This window comes from Corvus kubaryi, unplaced genomic scaffold, assembly GCF_017639235.1.
Source record: "Corvus kubaryi isolate FWS band 111438036 unplaced genomic scaffold, C.kubaryi_AGA036_p1.0 split3-73, whole genome shotgun sequence".
Lineage (NCBI taxonomy): Eukaryota > Metazoa > Chordata > Aves > Passeriformes > Corvidae > Corvus > Corvus kubaryi.
This window is the reverse complement of record NW_024582091.1, coordinates 35,932,450-35,960,341: the sequence shown is the minus strand read 5'-3', so window position 1 is coordinate 35,960,341 and position 27,892 is coordinate 35,932,450. Positions and strand designations below refer to the sequence as shown.

The 27,892-nt window shown below is 39.8% G+C and overlaps 1 long non-coding RNA gene across 2 annotated transcripts in view; it reads right to left on the bottom strand.

Annotated features, from left to right (window-relative positions):
• LOC121658879 overlaps positions 1-20,331 on the bottom strand; it is a 55,784-nt gene extending 35,453 nt beyond the window's left edge. The window contains exons 1-2 of one of the 2 annotated variants that reach the window (XR_006014074.1): positions 18,980-20,331; positions 223-855 (exon numbers count right to left, since the gene is read on the bottom strand). This is a non-coding gene — a long non-coding RNA (uncharacterized LOC121658879). Of the gene's footprint in view, positions 1-222; positions 8,970-18,979 lie in introns of those variants that run through there. The other variant, XR_006014073.1, reaches the window with a different exon arrangement.
• Between the last annotated feature and the right edge of the window lie 7,561 nt (positions 20,332-27,892).

Sequence of the window (27,892 nt, the reverse complement as noted above, 5' to 3'; positions counted from 1 at the left end):
AGCACAGAGCATAAATCCTTTCCAGGCTCTGAAATACTCAGAAAGGGCTGCACGTCTGCACAGCAAGCTGTGTATCACAGAATTTCTTTGTATCCAAGCATTTTTAAATTTGATGGCTTATTAAAAAAAACGCAAAAAAAAACCACAACAAAAAACCCCAAAGCTCCACAAACAACTACCCTTTATTACTTTGAAAAATGAAAGCTTTTATTAGTAAAATACCTTCTTGCAGTGCTCGAGTCCTGGAGTTCAAGTCCAACAACCTGAACTAACACTCAAAGCTAAGAATGTTCTTGCAAGTACCCAAAGAAGTGGTTTGTGTCTGGCTGAAAAGAACCTATTTATTAGAGTGAAACCTAAGCCAGATTTGTTTTCTTCTCCATAAAGGAGAAGAAAAAAATAATTCTGGCATTCCTTTCTCCCAGTGTATAAAAGTGTGCAAATAAGTTCTCATCACTTAATTTTGCAGAAGTACAAATAATTCTTCATAGGTGAGTTCATTTATGTTCAGCATTGCATAGAAGCCTGTCCGGGTTCTGGCCAGAACAGGGGCAATTTTTGCATTAGGCAGGAGTGGACATGACCAGGACCCAAAAGTTATTCTTCACTACTTCATATCATTTTCTGAGGATGAGAGAAGGGCTCTCTTCCGAGTTGGCATAGCGTGATGAGGGAGCAGTCAGGTATTGTTGGGGGTTTCCTGTGTGAATCATTCTTCTCTCTCTTGTACCCTCTGTCATTAGTATTGTTGCTGTTACTCATCTTTTTCTTATCTTATTGCTGTTTCCAGTAAATTGTTCTTATCTCAGCCAGTGATCTTCAGGTTTTGTACCTCCAATTCTTCTCTCCATCCAGCTGCAAGGGAAGGAGGGCACACATGGAGAATCAGTGGGAGAATCAGTGGGAGCACTAAATTGGGGAGTACCATTCCTAAACCACAACACAGCTCCATTCTGTTTCATGCCACTGTTACAATATTGAATCAAGTCATGGTTCACTAAACGTCATTTCAGAAAGACCAGGAAATACTGCCCAGTTCTAAAATCAAACTATTTTGCCTGGTAAAAGTAAAATAAAAAAGAAATACAAACAAACCCTGGAAAAGATCTCTGTGAAACTTGCAGAATTTCAAGGAAACTTCACAACAAAATTATTTGCTTTCTATTGTATATTTTTTGAAAATAAAAAACTAGAGAGCTTCTAATCTAGAATTACATTCTCAACAAAGATGACTTCACATTACAACAATAAATATATTAAAATATTAATAAAAATATATTAATACTTGCTACATAAAATTTCATCTCTGTGAAGAGCGGATTTTCAAAAGAAAATAACTTGCGTATGAAATATTTTTACCTAGCTAAAATAGAAGGTAAAAATGAAGACCTGTTGCATTACAGCTGCTTGCTTATTTGGAGCCAGCCTCACTGTCACTTTGGTCCCATCAGGTAGTACCTGAATTCCTTATGTAATCCCACTGAATCCAATAGGAAAGCTCAAGGAATAAGGTACAACTCTTCTGATTAACAGTGGCAGAATCTGACCTTAAGGTCATTTTAATAAGAATACTGGTGACTTGTTATTTCCTAAGGATCTCTTTTCATAATGCATTCCATAAAAATAAGCTCTAGAAAGATATGGTTTCTCCTGCTCCAATATTCCAGACATTTGGAAATCCTGAAGAGAACAAAGCACTGCCTGCTTGTTGCAGAAACATAAATGATAATGTCATAACCTGGATCAGGTACCCACCATAAAGGACACCCACAGGGAGTTAAAATCCCTGTCCCACAAGTTAAAGACCCACAAGACCCAAACACAACCATTCCCCTTCAGTATCTTTGCTGATGTGTCTAAGCACAGATGTTGAAGTCTGAAGTTGCTCCTGGTTATCAAATTCCTTTTGCCCAGTGTCATGAGGAAGTTTATATTCTGAGATAAAGACAAACACATAAAAAGATCAAGCTATTTCTTAAGTACCAATTTAAAGTTCTTCTATATCAACAAAAAGTATCTTCCAAAGTGTAGGAATATCTTATGCAAACAGAATTTTTTTTGAAAAGTAGAAAATAAAAATGTGGTTTATTCTCCCTCTGCATTATCCTCTAGTTGTTGTCTTTGTACAATAAGAAAATAGCACATGGCTTATGCATGGACCTGTCTAGCATAGAAGAAATGGAGAAGATGCAAACCAACTGGTGCTGTCACTGAAAAAATACTTCAGGTCTTGAATGCAAACTGTAATATCCTAGAGAGATTAATATAAGCATGCCAGGCTTATGGTTATTCATTATTACACTTCTGGGAAAATAGAACAATATATCTTGATAATTTTAAATACTTATTAGATCCTCTGAGTCACTGCTGATTATTTAGCCCATATTTCTGTCTCTGTACTTCAAAATTACCTTAGAGGGAGCATTCTGAATTTGTAAAGTTAGGAGAAAAAATGACAAAAATAACTTTCTTAGCCTTTAAAAAGATAGCTAAATGCTGACTGAAGCAGTCTCTCATCAGGAGACCAGGCAGAAAAGGGAAAGCAGGAGCAGGAGACAGCTAGTGATAACTTTGAACTGACCCTCAAGCCTCAGCTACCAAATGATGCTCTCAGGATCTCAGTGAATGTATTTCCCATAACAGGAAATAAAAGTCCATTGTATTCTGCTCAAATGAATGATTTGCTTTGGTCACAAGACTCAGAAGGTAAATATTTCTAGCAAACACAGGTACTTACAAAGTCTTCTTTTGAAGTGTGCTCTTATTTTGGCCTTGGGAGGGCAAGAGCAACTTGGCCCACCCCATTTAAAGTGTAAACAGATTTCTCAGTAGCTAGAGAGGAAAGGGCAAATTAATTAGCCAGCTTTTCTTTTGTCCTACAAAGTTGGTGGGGAGGAGGAAGGGGATGGAGAAACAAAACTTCCCTTGCATAAGATCCTTTAGAAACACACCTGAGTAAGAAAAGATGCCAGATGAATTCAGAGAAGTAGTCTGCACACAAATACTGAGCAGAATTAGAGAGCAATTCATGTTAACTGAGATAATTTTGAAAGCATTTCAGAGGAGCATGTCATGGCCTGGTTTAGAACATGGAACAGGCAGTATCCTGGTAGGCATTGAAAACACTGCTGAGGAGGTTAGAGTTTCAGTAGAAAGACAGAGAATGAGGAAGGAAGTGAGTATATAAGATGAATTTTGCAATGAAAAATAGAGGATTAGGCAGAACAGAGATGGGTGGTTCAGAGGATGATGAGACACAGGTACAGGTGGTTTCCCAGCACATTTTCCTCTCGCATTGTTTGGGCACAATGGGGTCACCTGGGGTATCAGACCCTGTTCTAGTCACTGGTGAAACCCTCTGGGCATGCAGCCACCTCTGGAAACCTGAGCCTGTGCTGTCTGCAGATGCAGCTGTGAAGAAAATGAGGTACAGCCTAGTGACAGCAGCAGTGAAAAGGTAAACATTTCTTATCTATTGCCTTATTTTTGAACTCACCCCAGCTAAACGACCTTCCCTGGTTCTTGAGGAAGATTTATATGTGATAGCTAAATAACTTATGATTATTTTGTTCACCACACACAGCAGCTCTCATTGCAGGGATATAACCAGCATCCCTTGACTCCAGTTCTCTGGGGATTTGTGCTGCTTCAGAGCCCTGAAGCTCTCCTCTTTCAGAAGGCAGGACTCCCAAGAACTGCATGTCTTATACCCAGCATCAACACTGATAAAGCAGTCCACCAGCAATTTCCTCCTGCATGTTTGCAAACTCATTAACCACAGCAGCTTTATTTTTATAATTCAGAAATTCTGCTGAAAAGAAAAAAAACAAACAACCCAACACAAAACCTGTGTAATGTAGGTCAGACTCTGAACTCAGATGGTTTTACATAGCTGTGTCCAATATCAAACTGTGATTTCAACACATGAGCTTCAAAAAACCTTGAGGTGGGACCTGCCAGTAACAAGAGGGCTGAGAAGAACAGAACTCACTGAGAGATCTGCTGAAAATGTCCCTGCAGGTAACCATGTGCTCAGATTTCCATCAACAAACACTTAGATTTTCTGAATTGTTGGTGAGGTAGCCACCAAAGAGGAGGAGGAGGAGGAGGAGGAGGAGGAGAAGAAAAAAAAGGAAGGAAAACAAGGGAAGGGAAAAAAAGAAGGAAAAGAAGGAAAAGAAGGAAAAGAAGGAAAAGCAATGCTGAGTTTAAAGTTTCTTAACATTTCAGCCTGGAAATTGCACAGAGGCTGATGAATCAGCCCAGGCCCCCCTCCATCCTCAGCTAGATCTGCATCCAGCATTCCTCTCTATGTTTACAGCTGGGAAGAAATTGAATTAACTACATAGTATTATTTTAGCATAAACGAACAGGAAGACTGCACCAAAATTGATGACCCAGTGGGTGTTGCCCCTCCCTGACTGTACTGTATATGCAGGGCTTTCTAGACTCAAATTTATTGGTTTGTCAGAAACTTTGGTTATTTTCATCAAGTTGAGTTTTACATTAAACATTCCCCAACTTAATTGGAACCATGCGGACACATTTGGGCAGCATCCATATTCCTGCTCAAATAAAAGGGTTACTTTGTTACAAATTCAGCATATTTTGCTGTTAAATTATATTTTGCTAGCAATTACAATTAAATATGAAGTTCACACTTAATAGTAGACCTTGTAATCGTGTGGGAGTAGTTCTCCTTCCGTGAACATCATGTGTGGGTGGGAGAAGGGAGAGCCCTGTAGCCTCATTTTAATAATGAAATAAACAGTTGTGCTGGTGAGTAATTCAGGGATTTTAAGACAGGGCACTGGCAGGATGGAAATTGTTTAAGGAGCTTATTTAACCCTCTCACCTGCTACTTCTAGCTCACTCAGGAATCCCCACCACCCCGTTGCAGACAGAGAGGAGATTGCAGGAGTTGCAGCATCAAGAGATTTGGGAAGGCGTCAGGGGTTGTGTCATGCCTGTTTTTTCTTGCTTTTAGTCCCCTTGTGAAAATTGTTAAGGACAGCAAAATGAAGTCTGCACAAAGATTTTAAAGTTCTCTCTTTTCCACCAATTGGTTTCCGAATTTAGTAACAACAATTCTCTAAAAATTCTCAGCTTTTCTGGCATTTGTCTTGAAAAGCAGGTAATGTTGTTCAGCAAATTGAGATTTCATTCTAAACTTCATTTGTGGTTTTATATTTTTGTGCTTGTTCCTCTTAGCCATAAGCATGCCTGTTATGAAAGGGTATAGAATGGTTTCATTAGAAGATGAAGAGGCATTTTGTTATGGAAAAGCAGATTTGATACGACAGTCAGTACAAAGCAGGCTCTTTCTATTATGAAAACAGAATGTGAAATATTTCAACGATTACATGTTATGGTGGTATTTCAACTATCTTGAAACATGTTTCTATTGACACCTCATGGAATTACAGAATACAAACAACAATGAAAAATACAAAATATAAACCTTACAGGAAAACTTTCCCATTTCTAATTTTTTTTTCTGAAAACAAAGCTTTAAATTTGGATTTGTACATGAGGAAAACATGAATGATGCAGGGGTGTAGCCCTGAGGAGACACTGGGATGAAATCTGCTTTACTAAAACAAAGAAAACCCAAGATTAAACTAAAGAAAATATTTCTGCCCAGCTCAAGCTAATTTCCTAGTCTTTGCCCTTAAAATCTCTTGCTATCTTGCAAACAAACTTAATTTCCACCCTGTCCATTTGTAGGCATCTGGAGCTTGTCCTTGATGTGGCTGATGCTACCCAGCTGCTGTCACCCATAAGTGGCAACCCAAGGCATTCACTGCTTTCCCTCTGCTAAGCCAGGTTCAGTATGTTTGAAAGAAACCTCCATGCATGCCCAGCTCAGAAGAAAAGTAAATTATGAGGCTGATGCTCTGTCAACAATTCAGAGAAGCTGCCCTGGCCAATGATGGCAACTCCTTGCATTTGTGGACATACATTCATGGCAAGCTGGAAATGTGCATTATCCTGGTTTGGGCTGGGATGGAGTTATTCTTTTCCTAGTAGCTGGTACAGAGATGTGTTTTGGATTTAGCATAAGAATAATGTTGATAATAAACTAATATTTTTACTTGTTTCTAAGTACTGTTTATGCTAAGTCAAGGACTTTCCAGCTTCCTATGCTCTGCCAGCAATAATGCTGGAGGGGCACAAGAAGGTGTGAGGGGATACAAACAGGACAGCTGACCCCAACTGGCCAAAGGGATATTCCATACCATATGGCATCAAGCTTGGTACATAAACTGGGGGGAAACTGGGCAGGGGCTGCTGCTTAGGAACTGGCTGAGCATCTATTGCATTGTGCATCACTTGCTTTGTATTTTTTACTACTGTTATTGTTATTACATTCTTCCTTTTTTCTCTTCTTAAACTGTCTTTATCTCAACCCACAAGTTTTCTCACTTTTACTTTCCCCTATTCCACTGGCAGGGGATCGAGTGAGAAGCTGGGCGGTGTCTAGTTGTCATCTGGGTTTAAACCACACCATGCATGTGTCACACGGGCCATGGGGACAGGATTTATGTCCCCAGACACACGTCTTCCACACTAAGCATGCTGCAGAAATCTGCACTGAGCATCTGCTAGCTGAGGCATGGAATTTTTTCCATGCCTCAGCTAGCAGATGTGTTTTCCTTCTCCAGCCTACACATGTATCCTGTTTTTTCACCATTGTTGTTCCTGCATAAAGCACACCTGGAGAAGCCAGCTCCATGCAGGCATAAGTGTCTCAGTTCCCTAGGATGGGGGAATTAAATAACTCAGAGCTACAGAAGGCACCATCCTACAATGCTATCATCCTACTTCTGGTATTGCAGCAGGGAATTAAACCCACAAGAGCCCATTGTTCTCACAGAGCCTGCCTTCTTGCTTCCCAGGAGTGACCCACTGAACTCTCCTGGTCAGCCCCAGAGCTGCCATCTCTCTTGGTGGATTGGTCAACCACAGTGTTAGCATCTCTCTGGAGGGTCCTGGGACATAGCAAACCACTGCTTCAGTTCAGCCTTTTCTGCTTTTACCTCTCCTCTTTGCCCACACAGCCATTATAGTGGTAAATACTGGAGAGTCCATCTACTTCAATTATAGATGAGAGAACCTTGTGTTGCTTGAAGCACTGAGGATCTCTTCAAATACTTTGGGGGTTTCCAAGCTAGCTCCAAGTCAGAAAACACTTTTACTTGGTATAATTTAGCTTCATTTTTGTCTCATTGCACTGCTTTCCAGTTGCAATTTCATTTTAAGCTGGGAATTTTTTTTTTTTATACTGAGGCTTTTCTAAAAAAATGACAAACATCACTGCACAAAACCGCACATTGAACTTTGGAATCTGTACTGTTTGACTAGTTTTGAACTTTTACAAAATAATGTCCAGGGACTGCCCCCTCTCTGTTACAAAGTCCCAGTGGGTTCCAAAGGACTTCCAAGGCCAGAACCTCGTGGTTTATTTCTCAAAGATTCTCATTGCCATGCTCCATCCAGCCCATGCTTTCTCTGAAGGTGGCCACATTTCCCCAAATGTGGACTGCACAAGAAAAGTGCATATGAAAAGACAAAACCAGAAATATTCTGCTGACCCCAAGGCACTGTATTTCTTTCAGGATTTGAACCTAATTCCCCATCATTCTGCAAATATGCCTGAAAAGGCAGTGCACGGAAAATGAGACTGCTTTTCAGCAAAAGATGCCTTCTGCTCTTTAAACAATCCCTCTTCAACAACACATATTCTCATCTGTGCATTTTTAATAGAAGCATAATTTTTGTCATATGTTGTAATGAATAGCATACAGCTAAATGGTGCGTATAAGACTGTAATTCCATCTGGGAGTTTGTTGACATTGATAAACCACTTGGGTTTTGCTTTTGTGGTTCATGCCATTACAGCAGCTCAACAGGATTACAATCCTGTTAGATATAGCTGGTTATAGGCATTATACCATATGATAATGATTATATGTTTTATTAAAGAAAGAATTTAAAAATGCAATTGAAAATTCTCATCAATGGTCTGATAATATGGCATTAAAAATTATATTCATGTTATTACCTGAGTGGCTGGTTTAGTTTTTTTTTCTAAGATTCTTCATCTCAGGCAATGAAAATACTTTATTTGGATTTAATTATATCTATGCTGCGGGACCAAAGCATTTCCCTTGCAATTCTGTGGCATCACTAGTTTCATAGGATATGAAAGCCAGAACACTGCACTGCCCATGAAGAAAAGTGAACCAGACAAGTCTAGTAATTTCATAGTTTAAACCGAGTCAAACAGATACAAATAGAGAAAACTGCAGGATTACTTTTTTCTATAATTTTCAGTCACTAGCAGTGATAGCAGTGGCAGTGCTAAGGGTGGTTTAAAATCTGTAGTAACATTTCCCTCCAATTCGATTATAATTAATAGATCGGCCAATCCATGTATGCATTTGCCTGAAAATGAAGCTTATGTTAAGACACATTTCCCTCTTGTCCACAACTAAATGTGTGAAACCTGTGTGAACAAGAGCTTTCATTCTTCTGCACTTTACTCCCAGTTTGTCTAGATCACCATGGGTTTTAAAAATTTCAGTCATGCAGACTGTTTCTAGCATGGCTTCACTCTGCTAATTGCATTTAGTTATAATAACTGCACTTAATGAATTCAGCACTCTGCTAATTGCATTTAGTTATAATAACTGCACTTAATGAATTCAGCAAAGCCCAGATGTTCTAGGTTGGATGGAAGGGAAATATTTCTGATATGAACTCTTCCACTTACACAAACCACTGGAATGGGCAACACTGCCTGACAGATAACTGGAGGCACTGTTACATCTGATGTCCTGCTGTGTGGCTCTGCCCACTGTTCTCTGTGGAAATGTGTAACAGCATGTGTAACACCTGCTGTACTGGATTTTCAGATTTTGCTTTTTACACCAAGCACCAGCAGCAGGAAAATCACAGAGATGGTGTCCTGGGTTGCACTGTATTCTACTACCATCCTCATGAGCTATTGGAACCAGGTGGGGCAGTGTTTCCTTGCCTCTTCCCTCCAGACTATCTTCTGTTAATGAGCCTGATCAGCGCCTGGCCTCATGACTCATCATCCCATTGTGAGATGCTCCACCCAGAAGGAGGAACCAAGCATTCCATCCTGGATATAATCTGAGATTCCAAACACCACCAACGCCCTTTCCACTGGATTCCCAGAGGGCAGGAGGTACATAGCCACCACTGGACCTTCCAAGGAAGAGCAGACCCTTTCTACAGGATCAGTGCTTCAACAGAACCACATCCACCACTTCAGGAGGACTGCAGCCACCATTTTATTGGGGTGTCAGGTTGTATCCTGACTCCACCAGTTTAAACCAGTGTTTTCTACCTTTTTTTTAATTTCCCTATTAAATCGTTTTTCTGACTTTGTGCCTCCCACTGGCTTGCTTTCAAACTAGTACAATGGATCACAGTAACCCACAGGCACAGGGCTCATCGGATGCAATGCAGCTACATTTATTGGACATGGGGAACTTTAAAAGTCCCTTCCAACACAAACTATTCTATAATTCTTTCCCTTCCCACTGCTGGCTTTAGAGAGCTGCTGCTCACCCAGCACCCAAACATCAGTCTCAGGTGCCTCTCTGCTGCTCCCAGGTGTTTGCTCTGTTCACACACAGGAACTCTTGAACACTGTGAGAGAGCAGGGGCACTCACACCATCTCCAGGCAGCAAAATTAGGGAAAGAAACTAGAGGATAAAGCTGCCCAAAGAGTCAGTGGAAGTTATTCTGCTGAAGCCTACACACTGGATCATTGTCTGGAGGCTCCACAGGTGATGAGAAGCTTCCAAGCAGAGGCAATATTCACAAAGCAACTGCTCTAAAGGCCAAGCTACCATTTAAAGTATTAGGAGATACTGGGGTGCATTTGCCTGCTTATCCCCATTTCATGCAGTTTCAGACTCCACTATAGACTAGGAAAACTGAAATTTCGCATTCAACATAATGGCACTCCCACCCTGTGGCTAGGACCTTCTCCATAGTACAAAATCTTTGCAGGCACAGCATTCACAACAAACTCTCCAAGTGGAGATGTGGTGCATACTGGCAAGAGGTGTTTGCTAGCAGTGTTTATACCAGCTACCCACATTATAGAAGTTATACCTCTCAACACAGCTTTTTGCTGCTATGAGGACATTGACCAGAACTGATGGTTTAATTAGTGGCACATTTCCTTTCTTCTCTTCTGGTGCTCGTAGCTGACAAAGCTGCACATGCAAAATGTCTGAATGCAGACAAATCTACTACTTCTCGGGAAGCCACACAGTGGCCAGCAAATGGTTGCAGCATTGATGGGGGAGTGGAGGGGGCTGAAGCAATACAGCCATGACATGCTGATCCATTCTCATGGATCCTGGGCAACATCCAACAGCAACATACAAGTATCTGGGGTGGGATTTAGGGTTGCAGGCTGCTCCTACAGAAGTTCTCTGGAGCCAAGGTGGAAGGAAACAGAAGACAGCCACTAATGAATCTAGTTTTGCAGTGATTTAAGATGCCTAAATCCTTTCACTCAACATGTGTACTAAATTCTCATTAGCCTTAAAACACTTTAATGATCAAAAAAGCTTCAGTATATGGTACCTTCCCACCAGATTCTGTCTTTCTCATCCATGTATACCTTCTCATTTGACTAAACAATACAGGTTTTTCCTCTGTTAACACTCTACAATTACAACAATTCCTGTGAGGGCAAGACAGAAAGGGAAGAAGGCTTGAAGGGCCAATCTCTCTTCCCTCTTGCACATCATTAATAACACTGTCAGTGAAATAATGAAGTCATCCTCATTATAAACGCAACAGAGAAAGAACACAATGTGATTCAAGGTGGAATCAGTGGACAAAACCATCAATTTTTTAAAATAATGTTTAAAGTAGGCAAATCTGATCTGAAGCCATTGAAAGAAGAAATTTGGGAGACCACCAGGTCATTTTCACAGAATCCCTTTTGTAAATGTAATGGCACTTTGCCTTGGGTTAGGATGGGATAGAGTTAATTTTCTTCTCGGTGGCTGATGCAGTGCTGTGTTTTGGATTTAGGATGAGAAAAATGTTGGTAACACACTGATGTTTTAGTTGTTGCTGAGCAGTGCTCACTCTAAGTCAAAGAGCAGCAAGTGTCATTGGGGCACTTAGTTGCCAGCTGGGGTTAAACCACGACACACATTAATGGAAGTTACACTACATACACACATAAAATAGTGAAAATTAGTGTATATAAGTTATTATACAATTTTCTGATGAGTACTGAAAAAATCCTGGAAAAACACTTAATAACTATGTAATGTTTCATAATACTGCCAGCTGAGTGATTTCCTGCTCTAAGGGGGAACACAGCCCTGCAGTTAATTTCAGTGGGTTTAGAGAAAAGGCTATAGAGAAGAGTTTTGGTATTTGTTTTTGAAGCTTAGTTTTATCCTAGGATGAGGAAGCCTAAGCATTTTTACAATAGCTGAACCAGGAATGCTCCAAACTTTATTGGTAGCATCACTATGGGTAATGAAGCTACTAATAATTTCTTTACTTCAGGAGTCACAAATTAAATAATTCAGAAAAAATTAATCAGGAGGCAGAAAGTTAAGACTGGGTAATTCAGATGGCAGGGCAGGCACAGTACAGCACTACCAGAACTGCTGAGCAATTTGCAGCTGGAGCTGCCAAGAACAACTAGAAGGTGGTGTTCTGGAAGAGGTACAGCAAACCCCCTTTAGCTCCTTCCTCCTTTCCCTCATGATCAGAGCTGCATCTTCCCCATACCGTGCTGATCTTGGCACTGATCTGGAGTGAAAAGAGTTTAGGCCTTATCTGTTAGACATTTTATAGAATCGCTTTGTTACCTACATTTAGTGAAAACAAAATTGTGCATCTTTCTTTGGGTTAGACACATTGGTGTGTTTGCCCATATTATAGGTTGCTATGGCTAGATACAATGCCAATTCCTAGCAGCTAGTTTTTACAAATGCTGGTTATATGATTCTGATTCCTTTTTATGAAGGAGGGAAGAAGTGTGTCTCTATGTCTTTCAGAGTTATTCAGAGGGAAGGAAACACCTAAACAATAACTTTTTTAAAATGTACTATTCTGAATAGACATGCTGTGGAAGAGATGGCAAGGATATTTTGTTGTATTAGATGCTTTCATTCCAAATAATTTTATTTCTAGGACTAAATAATGTCCAGGCCTGATTTAAGAGTTTCCATATCACCTTCCACTGAAGCCAATAAGAATGAAGGGCCCAACGGTGTACATCTACTTGCTAGTTCTTTCTTTAAAAGTAGGGGCAGCTACAGTGTGCTCACTCTTAATGACATTTATTTAACTGACTTTCAGCATTACCTACTGGCCATGTGGAACAGCAGTCTCATGGATTGCAATGTGAGCTTTGGGATATATTCAGCTTGCACACTGAGAGCAAAACTGCAGCTTTGGACAGTTTTTAGGTGTCTGTGCTAAGGCTAAAGCAGCCATTTGGTACTGCGTACACACTATTTTTAAGCACTGACCTTGCCTTTGATTTCCTTCCAATGCCTTCCCCCACATACAGCTCACAAACCAAGCACAATCCACTTCTTTCTATGTGGCAGTTCCAGAGGTTTTGTTGTTGGTTTGTTGGGTTTTTGGAGTTTTTTTGGAAGGGAGATTCTCCCTATTCTTACCAAATTTGGAGAACAGACAAATACTAGTGGCTTCTAGTTAGATTCCAGCAGACAAAACCACGGAGCAAGGAAACAAAAGGTTGTTCAACTCAGGCTTTTCCTGTAAAATGTTAAGTCAGGCCTACTTAACTGGGGTACCCTGACTTAGCACTGGCCTGAGGTGTCTTTGTTCACAGTACCATGAGGGTCTATGCTGGCCCCTGGACCAGTCATCAAAGGCTCCCCTTCCAGTTCTGGAGGAATAGGTGCTTCATTTCACTCATCATTTAAATATCTGCTTTATGATGAGATTAAGTGATCCCATTTGTGTTTTCTATTGACCATAAGGAGAGTCAGGAGTGCTTACTGTACCTTGTAGACAAATAGATTTGATAAATCAGTCCTGAAGTCATAAACAGAGACAGCAAGGGAGAGATGAGGGTCCTTATCAGAAAAAACTCAACAGCCTTCCTAGTATTTTGTCCCATGGACTGCTTCTGCATTTTACTTTAGAGAGTCATTGAAAAAAAAATGCAAACAAAGTCTCAAGAAATTACTTGGACATAAAGGACCAAATTTCTTTCTCCCCATTGCCAGTTCAGGATTGTACACACTGAACTACAGATCTTCTTGCCTCCCCTCCTTCTTGCTTCAAGATTTCAATATTTACGCTGCACAGGTCCAATTTCAGTAGGACTGGGGAGACACTGCCTACACAGATGAACAGAAAAGGCTGGATTAGTTCAGAAGATAAATCAGGTTAAAATCACTATTACAGAAACTTCCTAACACAGGAAAAAACTAATAGTATGGATATTTCTTTGCCAGAATAAAAATATACCAAATTAAGGCATTCCACATTTAAAAGTTCTTAAGGACTTCAGATTTTTAAGCACAAGGGAGTGAGAAACTCTGACATCATTATTATTAAAGTCAAAAAACAAATGGGTAGAGATAACCTGAATGTTTGCAAGTACATTACCTTCTTGTGTATACACATGTGCACTTATATGTGTGCAAAAACATGCAGTGGAGGAATTGGAAAAGGAAATAATTTTATTTTCTTAAACTCACCAGGAAAAAAGAAAAATAGGTCATGGCGTATTTTTCCTGAAATAAACAAATTAAAAGTTGCAAAATAACAATGTAGAAATTTCTTCTTTGTATCAGCGCAGATTTCTGAAGTGATAGGCTATAATATATTTTATAATATGATGAATTTGTAAATGTTTTCATGACTAAAACAAAGACTATTATCTTAATCTAATGGAATTTCTTTTTAAATACAGCTAAAAGCAAACATTAATTGCTAGATGAAAATGGCAGCTGTTGTCTTGACTTTACGCATACAGCAAATTAGCTCATATTTAAAGCTTTGAGGATTTGTTCATATTTCTCATAGTCTTCCTGTTTGCCCTAATGTTATCCTACCATATTATCTTCTAAATATGGGAAGTTTACTTGGGAACTTCTATTTATTTTTTTCAGTTCAGCACAATTCCTTGAGATAATTGTTTTAACATTGTCTTTGTGGGTGGGCTGTTCCAAGTCAATGTGGCACATCAAAATTATCTTGAGAGAACCTGCTGAATTTTTTGGTGACTTTTCTCCCAGGACCCAAAACTTTAAAAATGCTGTTCTTTTCTTCCCTGGGGTAATTTTCCAGCAATGAGAGCTACTGGGCTTCTATGCAATCTACGCAAAGCTTCTTCAAGGCATTTTCTTTCACTGTGTTCTTTATGAGTTTTTTCATAGCCACCCAAATAATTTTCAACAAGTTTCAGCACAAAGGTTCACTAGTGGTTGCTCAACAACTATCAGTGAGTGGACTCCAGGTTTTCCAGGCCTCTCAGATGCTGCAAACTGCCTTCAGATCCAGCAACCACTGCAGCAAGAAAAAGCTGGCTCCTTGGAGATGGAGAATGTGCAAGACCACAAGGCTTCCTACAGGGAGCAGGGAGACATTGCATGGATAAACCTTGGTAGGTCTGAAGAAAATTAATTCATGATCCAGTTATAAATTAGCTCACTTTCTACATAAACCCGTTTTAGGAAACCAGAGTTGGTACACACTGACACTCCCAAACCCAAAAATTGCAGTAGTCACATCAAAACCATGAATCTCTGTTGGTAAATCATATGACTCTCAAAGTAGAGGATGATGGCAAAGTCATTTGGAGGTTGCTTTATCAAATATTCTGATTAAAATAGATTAAACTTCTGCTCTATTATTACCAGTAGATGGTGAGTTTGTGTACAAATTTTGGATCCATGACAGATAAATCTAACACAATGTAGTCTGCGTCCTTAAGTTGTGTAGAAGAAACACACCAGAGAAATAAAAAGCCACACTACCCTCACTCTTTGTAGCTGGCAATTTGAGGAACAGATTTGCTCTACACTTCACAGCAGTCACTGGCAAAGCTGGGAAACTATTCAAGACCTGTGTCCTAGCCATAAAACCATGCTTGCTCTCCTGGCATAGAGAGAAATGGGAACATGCCAGAGATGCAAAGCAAATGCCAAGCTGTAGAATGGGCCCCTGAAGTATTTTTCTCCCTGGAGAGAGATTAAAATCTTGCAGTACTTATAAACACCTGCCTAATGATGACAGAACTGAATTTATTGCTTCTTGCTGTAAAAATGCTTCAGAAATAAGATACTAGATGCCCTGTTGAGATCATCCAAAACAGCATGTGTTGTAGTTATCACAAACTTCAGGTGGTAGCCTAAAACATCTGCAGTACATGTACTATTTGGTGAACACTAAGGCACAGCTTGTAGAAACTCTGCCTGGGACCCTCCAGGGATTGTAAAGTAGCTGAGACATGATAAGACTTGAAAGATCACCTCACTGCACGATCCTCCATTACTACCCCTACACAGCACCTACAGTGGAAGCACTGCCAAATGCCTAAGCTGTGCACCTTCTCCTTCAGCTTATCACGCTCTTAGGTTAGTGAAAACACATTTCTGAGGCTGGGACAATAAGTTTGAACAGAGATCTTAACACAGAACTGCTGCACCTTTTCCTTTGGGAATCAACTATCCTCCAAAAGCACTTATGTCACAAACTATTTTGAAAAGAAGATTGGACTTCAAAAATGTTAATCAAATACAAACTTCTAAACAAATCTTTCTAACCCCTCTTGACACATCTAAATGGTCAAAAACCAAGGCTGTGCCATAACCAGCATCTGTTGGAACAAGTAACATCCAGCCCATACAAAAAAGCTTTCCAGCTCGACCATGTTTAAAGTTGGTATGAGTAAAGGCAATGTCCATTAAACTAAATTTGACAGCTATGTTAAAGGTGAGGAACTATAATTTATACATTACCTGTAATATGGGCAAATTCCTGGAAGAAATGGCAAAACAATCTAAACCACAGTCACCTGATATTGTTGGATTTCTTTTCTCTTATAAAAGAAAGTGAGTTTTCATGACTTTTTATTGATAGAAGATGTAATCAAAATGGTCCCTTTTGACTGGAGAGATTTAATCATGCAGGTTGAGGAGGAACCCTATTTGCAGGTCATAAATTAGGTGAAAAAGATCCATGTTTATTTATTTTCATTTCTTCTCCTCTGGAGAAAAATCCCTATTTTATTATCTGGGACAACTGGCAAATATTTTAAAATACGGTCCTTACAAATTTAGCTTCACTCCTCAGATCTCAAGCCAACAACATCTAAAAGAAAAAAAAAAAAAAATAAATCCTTGCCCCATTCACCCTTTCACCACCTTCAAAATTCTGTTCCTCTCAGAAAAACTTGAGAGAACTGGTGAACACTGCAGTGTGCCAGAGAAGTCAGTGCACACAGGCTATTTTAGATCAAAAGGAGAAATGCCTTCTGAAGTGCCAAGAGCTTCCTCACTCCTATACCAAAAAAGTGCCAGCTCATCTTTTCAGATGGATTAAATATTATGGAGAGAGGGTGTGTCTAATAAGGGCAGAGCTGGGTGATTAAAGACATTATGGACTGGACAAACACAACTTTCAGCTCCCTTTGGAAATAGCCCATCCTGGCACACAAAGGTGATATACTTGCAGGGCAATAGCTTCATGTGCCAGCTTCAGCCCTGGACCGACTTCAGCCAGTAGTAGATAGGTAGATCCAAGTGAAGAGCAACGTAATTCCCAGGACGACAATGGCACAGAAGGTACGTCCACTGCAAAAACAGAGCAACCTCAGAAAGAAAGAGCCTCAAGAACATTTTAATACAATTTCCTACAAGTACCCAGAAAGCTAACTGGATAAGTATCTTCATGGTTCTCATATTCTCAGCTCAAATGATAATAAAAAAAGCTTTTTTGCTTCTTTCACTTCTGAGCCATCTTCAGTCTCTGCTAGTCTTCACCTTTGAGCTGGCTGCTAATCAACCAGATTCCTAAAAAAGTCTAACTTCCTGACTTCCAAAGGTTTGAAGCAGCTACCTTCTCTTGACTTGCTTTCTCTTGAAGTGCTGATTTCTTTCATACCTTTTTAAGTCTGTGACCTTGAGCAAGAGGCTTTAGGCAGCAATTTGAGCTCTTTCAGCACTCCTGAGAGCATGCCCATCTAATCTTTGTCTATCAGAAATGCCCCATGTGGCGAGACCAATGCCCATCCCCCAAGCTTCTGTCTCCCACAGTGGCTGTTGCAGAAGTGGCTTAGGGAGAACACATGAAACAAGCCACTATCTGAAATCTAATCCTCATGCTCCTCCTGCATCCTGCTGTTAGATTTCAGATGTTGGAGGGAATACAACTGCTTTCCCAATAGGATCTGGTTCGCACCTTTTACCCATTAATTTGTCTAATCCATTTTGAAACTCTTGATGTGTTCTGACTTCACACTTTCTTGCAACAGCCAGTTGTAGGAGTTTATTACAGGCTTTGAAGAAAGGCACTTTTAAAAACCTGTTTTAAATTACATCTGATCAGTTTCAATACATGTTCTCTGATCTAGTACTGTAGGATTTGGTAAACAAGTTTAGCACTCATCTTCTGCACTGCCTTCTTGATGCCATAAATCAGCTTCATCCCTCTTCAGCTTTCTCTCCAAACTGAAGTGAAACCATAAGCCTACTCTTACCTTCTTTTAGCAAATTTACATGTCCTTTTCCATAATTTTATGGGTTTTTTTAGAAAAAAATATGCTCTTCCTGAGATGCGGAGACCAATTGTATGTGATACTCAAGGTGTGGAGGCACAAAGATTTTTCTACAGTGGCAAAATATCATCTTTGGTTCCTCATATGGGCAATTTTAGCTGCAGGTACACATGGAATCAGTGCTGATAAAGAACTGGTAACTCAGCATGGATTGGGCTATTCTAAAGCACCACATAATGGTTTTGGAGATGCTTAAATTAACTCCAAACAAGAAGCTAGATCACACAACAACACAGGATAATGCCATGCAGAGATGCTTGCTTAAGCCCTGGAGGATTTATAACTACATGAAGGCAGTGTGCAAACTCCTCCTAGATTTGGCAGCAGCTTGTCTATCTAGGATGCCTACAATCATGGTGCATCAGATAAAGAAGGCAGGCCAACAGCCTTCCTGTGCATTTGAAATGTCTTCAGAACAGCACCTCTCTTTTTAGGAGCCCTGTCCTCTCTCCCCAAGCTCTGTATCTGATGTGAACAACATCTGCAGCCCATGTACTACAGAGCTAATAATTACCAGAAAAAATAAGTGACTAACAAATTCTCCACAATTTAAGACTTGTTTTCAGTCACCAAGAAAATTTACCAGTGTCCTGTCTGAAGGGGAAGGCATAGCTGTTATGTGACAGCAGAGGATGGAAAGTATGAACTACTTCCTCTTCGCCCAGTGCCACACGTCTTCTCCCTCCCTGTGTATGCCACTGATGTACCCCAGAAAATATTTATGAGTTCTCGTTCAAATACTTCAGCTGATAAATTTAATATCACATTCCCTGGGGTAAGCAAAAAATAAAATATTGCATTGGCCTTCACACATGTGGAGATTATATTACTTTACAATGAAACCCAGCAAGCTGCACATTACAGTTTTTACCACAATCTCCTTGGTAGGAATGTTTCAAATACATTGCATATGTGTGAATACAATACAAGCATACTGAAATGCTTTGAACGCTGACTTGAGTCAGCGAGGGAAAAAAAAAAAAAGCCTTCACCTATCTTGGCTCTTATCTTAAGTCTGTGCTATCCTTTATATGTTTGACAACGATGTTCTTTGGTCTGATGGATGGCGCTACTTACAACGTATAAAGTGAACTTCCAAACAACTGGATCCTTGACCACATCCCCAAACCCGTTACCTTGTTCATTAAGTATCTCTGTGAAGGAAAGCAGACGAGAGTGCTTGCCCTGTGCGATACAGCTCCCAGAAAAAAACAGATTAAAGGTGTCGCAGCTGTACAACAAAGTCCATGGGTTTAGCAAACACATTTCTACACGCCGTAAAAGCCCCAACATCTGACGTGCTGGGGTTTTACAAGGCTGCAATGCTGGAAAGTGGGCATAGAAACCGAAAGCATTCAAAGGCATTAAAGAGTCAATTCCACATTTGCTTCCGGCGCTGCGAGCCCGCCGGGATCAGCGCGGCACCTGCTGCCGCCGGCGTGGGCTCCCGGCCGGGGCTCGGCTGCCACCTCCTGCCTCGCCGGGGAAGCGCCGCCGGCTCCCTGGGAATGTGCCCGACACCGGCACGCCAGCCAGCCCCAGCACGGTACCCGAGACAAGCAGAAGGGAGTTTGGGGTCCCCGAACTCCCAAACGGGACTATTTCCCCATTCTACACTTCTGGAAATTACAGCTCATAAACTACAGGCACCCATGAAGTCCTGCCAATCTGAGACCCTTCTAAACTGTATTTTTCAGGACGACAGCACGCTTGGTAGCTTTGTACGCCTAAACCAAAACGTCCGTATGTGTGAGAGCATTAATCATTCCCAAAGAGCAAAGCACTAGCAAGGTGGTGCATCCAGGGACTGAAAACAAATCATCAGTGAACATTTCCAAGGAACTTACCAACCTCCACACAGGAACTTGGTGGCACAGACAAATCTTCGTCACCAATTTTAACTATAAAGCCACAGTCTTCCTCTTGGTTTATTGGGGTTTGTTTTGAGGGGGAGGGTGGGTTGGTTGTTTGGTTTGTTTTATACACAGCAAGCTTCAGCCCAGTAGAACATTCTGTAGATATTCTTAGGTTCTGCTGGTTTGCCTTTGAATTTCCTCAGACAACTGTAGAAACAACAACATATGACTGCATGCTTAAATCAAACACACTTGCCAAGAGACTTGAATAGGATGGCCTACACAACTTTTCCCCCTAATACTATCTTGAGCTTTGTAACCTACCTTTAAAATGGCACATGGATGTGTATGAGTGCATATATCTTGTTTCTTCCACTCTTGTCCCTTGATAGTTGTTCTACCTGTACTTTGCCACTCATTTTATGGATTATTATTGGCAAGAAATCAAGGGTGAGAGAGGGTCATCTCGAGGCTCACTACCAGATTGTCTCTGTGTCACTGACTCAGCCTCTTGCAATTGTTTCTCTCCCTCTACCTGCTATTAACCATGGTGACCAGCCTGCCTCTACTTTCCCACACAACCAATCCTCTCCTTTCACCTTCATCTGGAAGTGCTCCTTTTTCTCTTCCACCACTTTCCTATTATATCACAAGTCCATGAATGGAAACACACAAACATCCCAATGAAAATACTACAAGAAGTTGGCTAAGGTTTAAAAAAAAGAAAAGTAGTAAATAAACCCCTATCAAACACCTCAACAAGTCTCAGAAATAATTACGTTGCTTTAGCTAAAGTTTAAAAAAAATTGAGATGGACACTCTACAAGGAACAATTTCAGGACATGGAAAAAAAGCTTAGCAAACTTCTCAACAATGTAATTGGGATCTTATGGGAAGGGCTGGCTAACAGTATCTACACCCACAACCACACCAGCTCAGTCGTCAATGGCATGATGGGATTCATCATAATGACATCCAGAGGGCATTGCAATTTCAGCCCTGTTCCTTGGTTGTAGGCTAGTTTGACTAAAAGTTTTTCTTCTCTTCTTAATAGAAGAAAAATCACTCAAAGTTCATGTCCAAACAATAGTTTTAAGGGTGTTTCCACACAATTACAGGTAGATGAGGCATACATATTGCCAATAGCTTTTATCTGAAAAGGACATGTATATGGGCTTGGGGGTCAGATAGAATGATAGTGCTGTTCACAATGATCAAAAAAGGATCAAAACATGCTGTTTTTAACAGAAAATGTTAAAAGCTGTCATGCCAAGTTTAAAACAAGGGGGTAGATAACCATGAGGGAAGAGTCAGAACCAGCTGAGATTTTTATTTAGAGCAGTGGAAGTCAGTCTCTGCAGAAACAGGATTTGAATTTACATGTTTTTTTCAAGTACAGTAGCTTGCTAAGTTCCATGCATGTAAAGGCAGTTCTTGTACACGTGCTGACAAACATTCTATTTTGCTGCTCTGAAAACAGCAAAGATGAAGGGTGTTACTTGAATTTTGTCCATTCAAATAAATGGATGAAAAAGAATATATACCATAGCTCTAGTGACATATGTACACTTCTATATATATGGGTATCTGAGGGTGTTTCATTTTTTTGTGGAGAGGTTCTACAAAACATGACCTCAATTCCCTTAAACACATAGTCTTAAAACTAGAAACCTTTTTGTACCCCCCCTCCACCCCATTTGCCTTCCTAAACCTGTCCTAAGCATCTGTATTATGTTATCCAACACTCTGGCTGCTAACAATACAATCAATACAAAAGGTTATTTAGGGGTCACAGCTTTTTTTCTGTCCTTGAAATACAAAGCTTATTTTAACAGGGATTTGAACTTTTTCACTGAAGAAAATGTCTTCAAACCACTCAGGTGAGAAGAAAAAAAAAGCATACTGGAATTACGATTTTTTTTTTTTAGTATGAAAAAAGGTAATTTAATAAACATTTTTCTGCGCATCTACATAAAATACATTTTTTCAGTTTCACAACTTGATTGTAAAATTTTATAGGGCAGGAACCTGGCATGCCAGGCAGTGACATAAATGCCTATTTCATCACTTTTGAAAAATAATATCTGTCTGCTTACACATTAGTATATTTTAGAACATCAACATACAAACTCTACCGTTCTGCTTTAAAGAGTAAAACTTAGCTTATCTTAGACACTAGCCTTAGTCAGACTACAGCAAAGACAGATTCCTGACACTGACTGAGCTAGAGGACAAGCTAGGTTGATTTGTACCTAAACATTTTCCCCCTTGTAGGAGGGAAATTGTGTTGCTCAGAGGTCTCAGTGAAAATATTTTAAATACTTCTGCTTAGGTACTATAAAAAGTACCCCCAATTGCTTTTGGATTGGAAGAGGGGAAAAGCTCCTCAAGACAAAGTGATTTTCAGATTAGTTTCCATTAGTTCATATAACACAACTTGGACACTTTCAGAATGAAAAAGAGGAAGCATGGTAACCAATGGCTGATTGGTGTATCAGATATTTGTATAGTGATTTACGTCCATAAAAGATTGTATCATAATTTAGATTAGATCAGGTACATGAAGCAGTTGATGCGCACTTAGAGATTTTTGTAGTGGGCTTTCATACAAAAATAATGCCAGTGCACCAAAAAATTATGAAGGTATGTGGGATCATTACATACAACACATACTAACCACTCCATCTGCTCAATTTATTAAAGAGAATCTCAAAACAAACATTTGCTTGCTGACCAATGGCTAAAAACATTTCTATTTACTTAAATGTCTAAAACCATTGAAAAAATAATTTGCCATTACTTCTGCTTTCCTTAAGGCTAAAAAAAACAAACCACATCTGTGCTCACCTAACATCTGCTATCTGGTTCAATGGTCTTGATGCCTAAGATTTTTAGCTTTTTATATTTTTCATATATTTGTAACTTTGTAGATTACTAATGCATGGCTGTAGCTCCTAGTACTTTTCCTATCTTCTTTCCCTACATTTAGGAACAGTAAGCTAACCTTCTAAACACATTCCTAAAATATTGTTTAGTCTTATTCCAAGAAGAGAACCAACTACAAGGATGTTCTGTTTTCCAACCAGAATCTGCACTAGACATAACAAAAGTGGGAAAAAGAAGCCCCCGGGCTGCTTCCAGTGGGGCAGGACCCCAGGAATTATTACCCAACCAACTAACCTTTTAATTGGATAATATGATAGGTATACTAATCAACTAACCTTATAAAAATTGTAGAATTACTGTTCTATGTGCAGTTTTCACCATATTGTGTACATGAAAGCTTTCAAGTAAAAGTTCACTTTTATATTATCACTCTAACACCATTTGGAAAGATCAGTTCTATTTTCCAGACAACAGTCTAACAGAAATTACAAATCCTACTAAGGCTTCACATTCCAAACACATCTCCAAAAGAGGTCTTCAAGGCTGACAAACTGATGTATGTTCAGTTCCTTCACACCACTGGATGAGAGACCTTTTCAAAGTCTCCAGGAAAGGGAGCAGGTTTCAGGGATAATGCTTGCACCAGCTTCAGGAACACAGACACATGAGGAACACTGGGGTGCAGCTGACATAGCCAGGTTTTCCAAAACAAACAAGGAACAAAACCAGACAGGTAGAGGCAATCCTAAACCAGAAACATTATTAAACAGAAAATATTGGGGCCTATGCCTAACTTTTTACAGGATATTGTGTGGTTTAATATTAAACGTATTTTTTCTATATGTGGGATTAGTTCTCACCCTTCATAAAGTACTTAATGCATTGAATAAAACAGGAAGATATACTCTTCTCTTAGCAAAGCAGGCAAAGTAAACAATGGTCTCCAAATTAATGGCTGAAGCCCACAAAAGTGCTTGTGCAGCGTGGAGATTTGCTGCTGACAAGCCCTGATCACCCAACACTTGTGCTACTGCAAAACACACCAGCATGTTACAACAGGACCCCACTGTGAGCGAGCTGTCCTAAAATGAAATGACCTTCAAGTGAGCTCTCAGGCTCACACATCAGAAACACACCCTCTTTTAACCAGAACCAGCACAGAGCAGACTCCAAGGGGCTGACACAGTAAAATATGCACTGTCATGGGAAAGAGGGGGGGGTCAGGTATAACCAACTCCCCTACAGGAGCCACAGTCAGGCCCATGACTCCATCAAAGTAGGAGCTGTGCAAATGTGGTGGTGCTGCTGCTGTTCAGATACTCAAGCTTTGTGACCCACAGCAAAATCTGTAACAGACAGAAAACCAGCAGTGGCCCAGATGACACACAGGTGGTTCTAAAACAAAATGAGCTTAAATGTTTTCAAGACTTTTTTAAATTATCACATAGGATGTTCTCCAATGCTCTCTGGAAGTCTCTACTTGACACCTTCACAATTGACTTCCCAGAATTTCTTCAAAAGCCTTCATTTGCATTCTACTTCATGGTGAAACATAATTTAGGTCTGAAAATAACTACCCTTCCATACAAAACCACCCAAGCCCGCTATTTTAGTTCAAAAAAAACCCTAATTCTGATGCTTCTGCTAACCAAAAGCCACAAAACATACATCATTGAGCAAACCATTCTGTATTATCCCACTTTCAAAAGGAAAACATGCAAGTGACATTAAATATGATCAACAGCAGAGGAAAAGTCAGGGTCAGTCCTGCACCACTAACTCCAAAGTCTCTAATTTCCATTCCCATGTTAATGCTGTCTAACCACACCAACTCAGGAGATCAGTAATGTACCTTTTAGGCAGGGGGGCTGCAACCTCAAGCAGAATCCCAAAGCCTACATCTCCAAAATCTTATCTAAAATCCTGCAGGACATATCAAAATCAGTAAGTCTTCTACAGTTAAACATCCTTGATCAAGAAAGCATGGAGGTACTGGATCTCTTTAGTCTACAAATCAGAGGCCTCAGAGAAGCATTCGCTGAGTGATGCAGTATGAAGAACCACCAGCAATCACTCCTTTGCCTCAGCCAATTTAAAAATAAAATAAACTTTTACCAAATACCAAGGTGAACCGAGGCTTGGGTGGAATTTGGTTCTCAGGAAGTTTTTGAAAATAAATCAAACACTTGGGATAATCTTAAGTAAAAAGCCTAAAGCAAATTTAATCAGTTCTCCAATGCTTACCCTGCAGAGGTTCCACGGTCACTTCCTGTAATGTTTCATTTCCTGGAAAAGCCCTAACTTGATACTTAAGCATTTTGATAAGAAAATTTAGATTTCAACCTAATTCCTTCTGACAAAAAATGTTTAGGAAGTGTTGATTCTATTCCAATGAAAATAACTTTGCATGAAAAGATGTCATTCCCTAGTATTAATATTCATTGCTATGTAAAATGGTGACATTTAAACACAAGAAACATTCCTGAACATTTACTGCACATTTAATGAGGTATCATTCCACTGCAGCAAAAGAAACACTGCCTAACAAACTTGCTTGCAAACTACAGCTCTCCCTACTTGAACCCTACTTGAAAAATTCCTAGGAGTTAACTGGTCATACTTCATAGTAATTCAGAGGAACATTGCCATTCCACTGGCATAAATCAAGCACAAAAAACATTTTGATGATGTTATTTTTCTCACACCAAGCTAAAATGTGTTAAATGGCTATTTTGTAAACCTACACAGTTTGTGTGAGCTGGACTCAATTTACTTGCAGGCTTAACATGCATGAATTAAATCATGGAATAAATTAGGTTGAAAGAGATCATGGAGTCAACTGCAAACCAAACACTGCCAAGCCCACCACAAAACCATGTTCCTAAGTGTTACATCTTCAAGTCTTTAAACTGCCTCCAGGACTGGTTATTCCACTACTTCCCTGGGCAGCCAGCTCCAATGCCTGACCATACTTAATACCTAGTCTAAACCTCCCTGGCCATTTTCTCTTAAACTGTAACTTGCTACTTAGGAGAAAAGACCCCCACCTCATTGCAACATTTCAGATGGTTGCAGAGAGTGGCAAGGTCTCCTAAGCCTCCTCCAGGCCAAACCCCAGCTTCCTCAGTGGCTCCAGACCCTTCACAAGATTTGCCATCCTCCTCTGGACACACTCCAGCACCTTACGGTCTGTCATCTGAGGGCCCCAAAAGTGAACTTCATGTGAATGTTCACAGAACATCTTTTTGCTTACCCAGCATATCCTGCCTCTCCAGAGCGCTAAGAGGTGGATAGGAAAGCTAGTAATGGTACCAAAATGTGTATTTTGAATCAGATTTCTCCATAAATATTGGGGAAATGAAAAAGGTAACTACCTCAGGTATTACAGTAGGCATAGAACATTCCACATGCTCTAAGTAAAATACTAACAGCCAGACACCTTCTTCAGAACTTTTACTGAAGGCTATCCGCTGTTTACTCATCCATTTCAGTGGCAGTTCCTTGTCTCTTCACTCCAAGATCATCATCCTAGAATTACAATTCACCAGAACGTATACATACCTTCCAATATCCTAATTTTTTCAGTAGCAAATCATAAAATAGTCCCCTATGTGTTGGTATGAAGTGCTTCACATTACAAGACATCAATAGTAGGTGTGTGAGAAAAGAGATGTGCCTTCTCCATTCCACTAGGTAATTTTTTTTGTCAAAAATAACAATGAAAAGCCATATATTTTTGCCAAAAAGCCAAGCATTTCAAAAAGCCATTTGCTTGCATCTTTTTACCCACTATTCAGGAGAGGCTTATTGAATCACACATTTATTACACTGCATCCAGAGATGCAAGGAATTAAAACTACTCTCAACAGGTAAAAAATGTTCTAGTAGAAGCATTTTCAGGTAAACAAATTTTAACCTCAGCAACACACATGCCACTGAACTCAAGTACTGAGCTCCACTTTTAGATCCCAATTCCCTTTGTGAATTAAACTGAATGTAAAAGCCAGACAAGGAAAAGCAAACTATAAATCCCATGAGACTCCTACCACACCTTCAGACAATTCTTTCTACAGAACGTAGATACAAGCATTGTAAAAATATGAAGAACAAATTGCAAAACTATTTTATCTAAAAATCTTTGGAAGATGCAGTTTTTAAGACCAGACAAAAGATGAAGCATGCTTTGGTGTGCTTCTTTATATGAACCATATATTCAAAATTATTAACCAAACTCACCTGAAAAAGTTCTTTCAATATTTGTCTTTTAACTCTAGTCAAGAAATATTCTTAAAATTATCCCTATTCTCAGTATTGAGAAGCCTCCAGTAGTTTAATGAAACAGGATCTGCAACTAAGGCTCCTCTCTAGAGATTACTCCTGTAACTTCAACTAAACATTTAAACAACTATAGATAGATTCAGCATTCAAGAAACATGTGTACATTTGAGCTAACTTCTCTTAATTTGCAATACTAGCTCGACATTAGTTGTAAAAACTACCTTAATGGAGAATTTCAGAGATGAGACTGAACACACAGCTTAGCAAAAGGATATAGACCTTGCAGACTTGAACAGGTGACTTTCATTGAGTACACCTGAAAATGTTATTAGAGAAACCTCTCCAACAACCCAAGTCACCAAGATCTAGTTACTATAAAGCTGGGACAGGGCAAAAACTAAGAGACCCTTCAAGAGCCTAAAGAAGTGCTGTAAGAGAAGTGCATCTGAGCCCAGCTGGAAAACACGCCTGTCTTCACTCTCACACTTATGACCAGGGATATCACAAGGGGTTACAAACCACAATGAAAATTTAAGTTGAAGTGCCTGAAAACAGATAAACATTCCCATCTGCTCAGCCACAGGCGCTCAGCCCCGCAATAACTCACATTCATATCTTACACATCAGCACAACAGAGCAACTCCTTATGACTCACTTCACTTAAGAGCTGCTCTGCAGAAAATTTAAGACATATAAAAGAACTTGCAGGAGAGAAACAAACCATACCTTCCAGTCTAAATCCCTTGTTTCTAAAAAACAAAAAACTGACAGAAACAAGTTTTGAACATCAATTAACTACTACAGAAACCAACACTGGGCAAGTTAGGAGCTCAACGCTGCCTCATCTGAGCAAGTGAGAACTTAACTACTTGGCTACCCTACCTACAGAGAACTACAGAATCAATCTACATGACAATACTAGTTAGAAGATGCTATCACTCACAGTTCAAGGCAGAGGAACAAGTAGAACACATCCTGTGTCCATTAAGTTCCCTAAATAAATTAAGAAAGCATTTATAGAAATCCTGC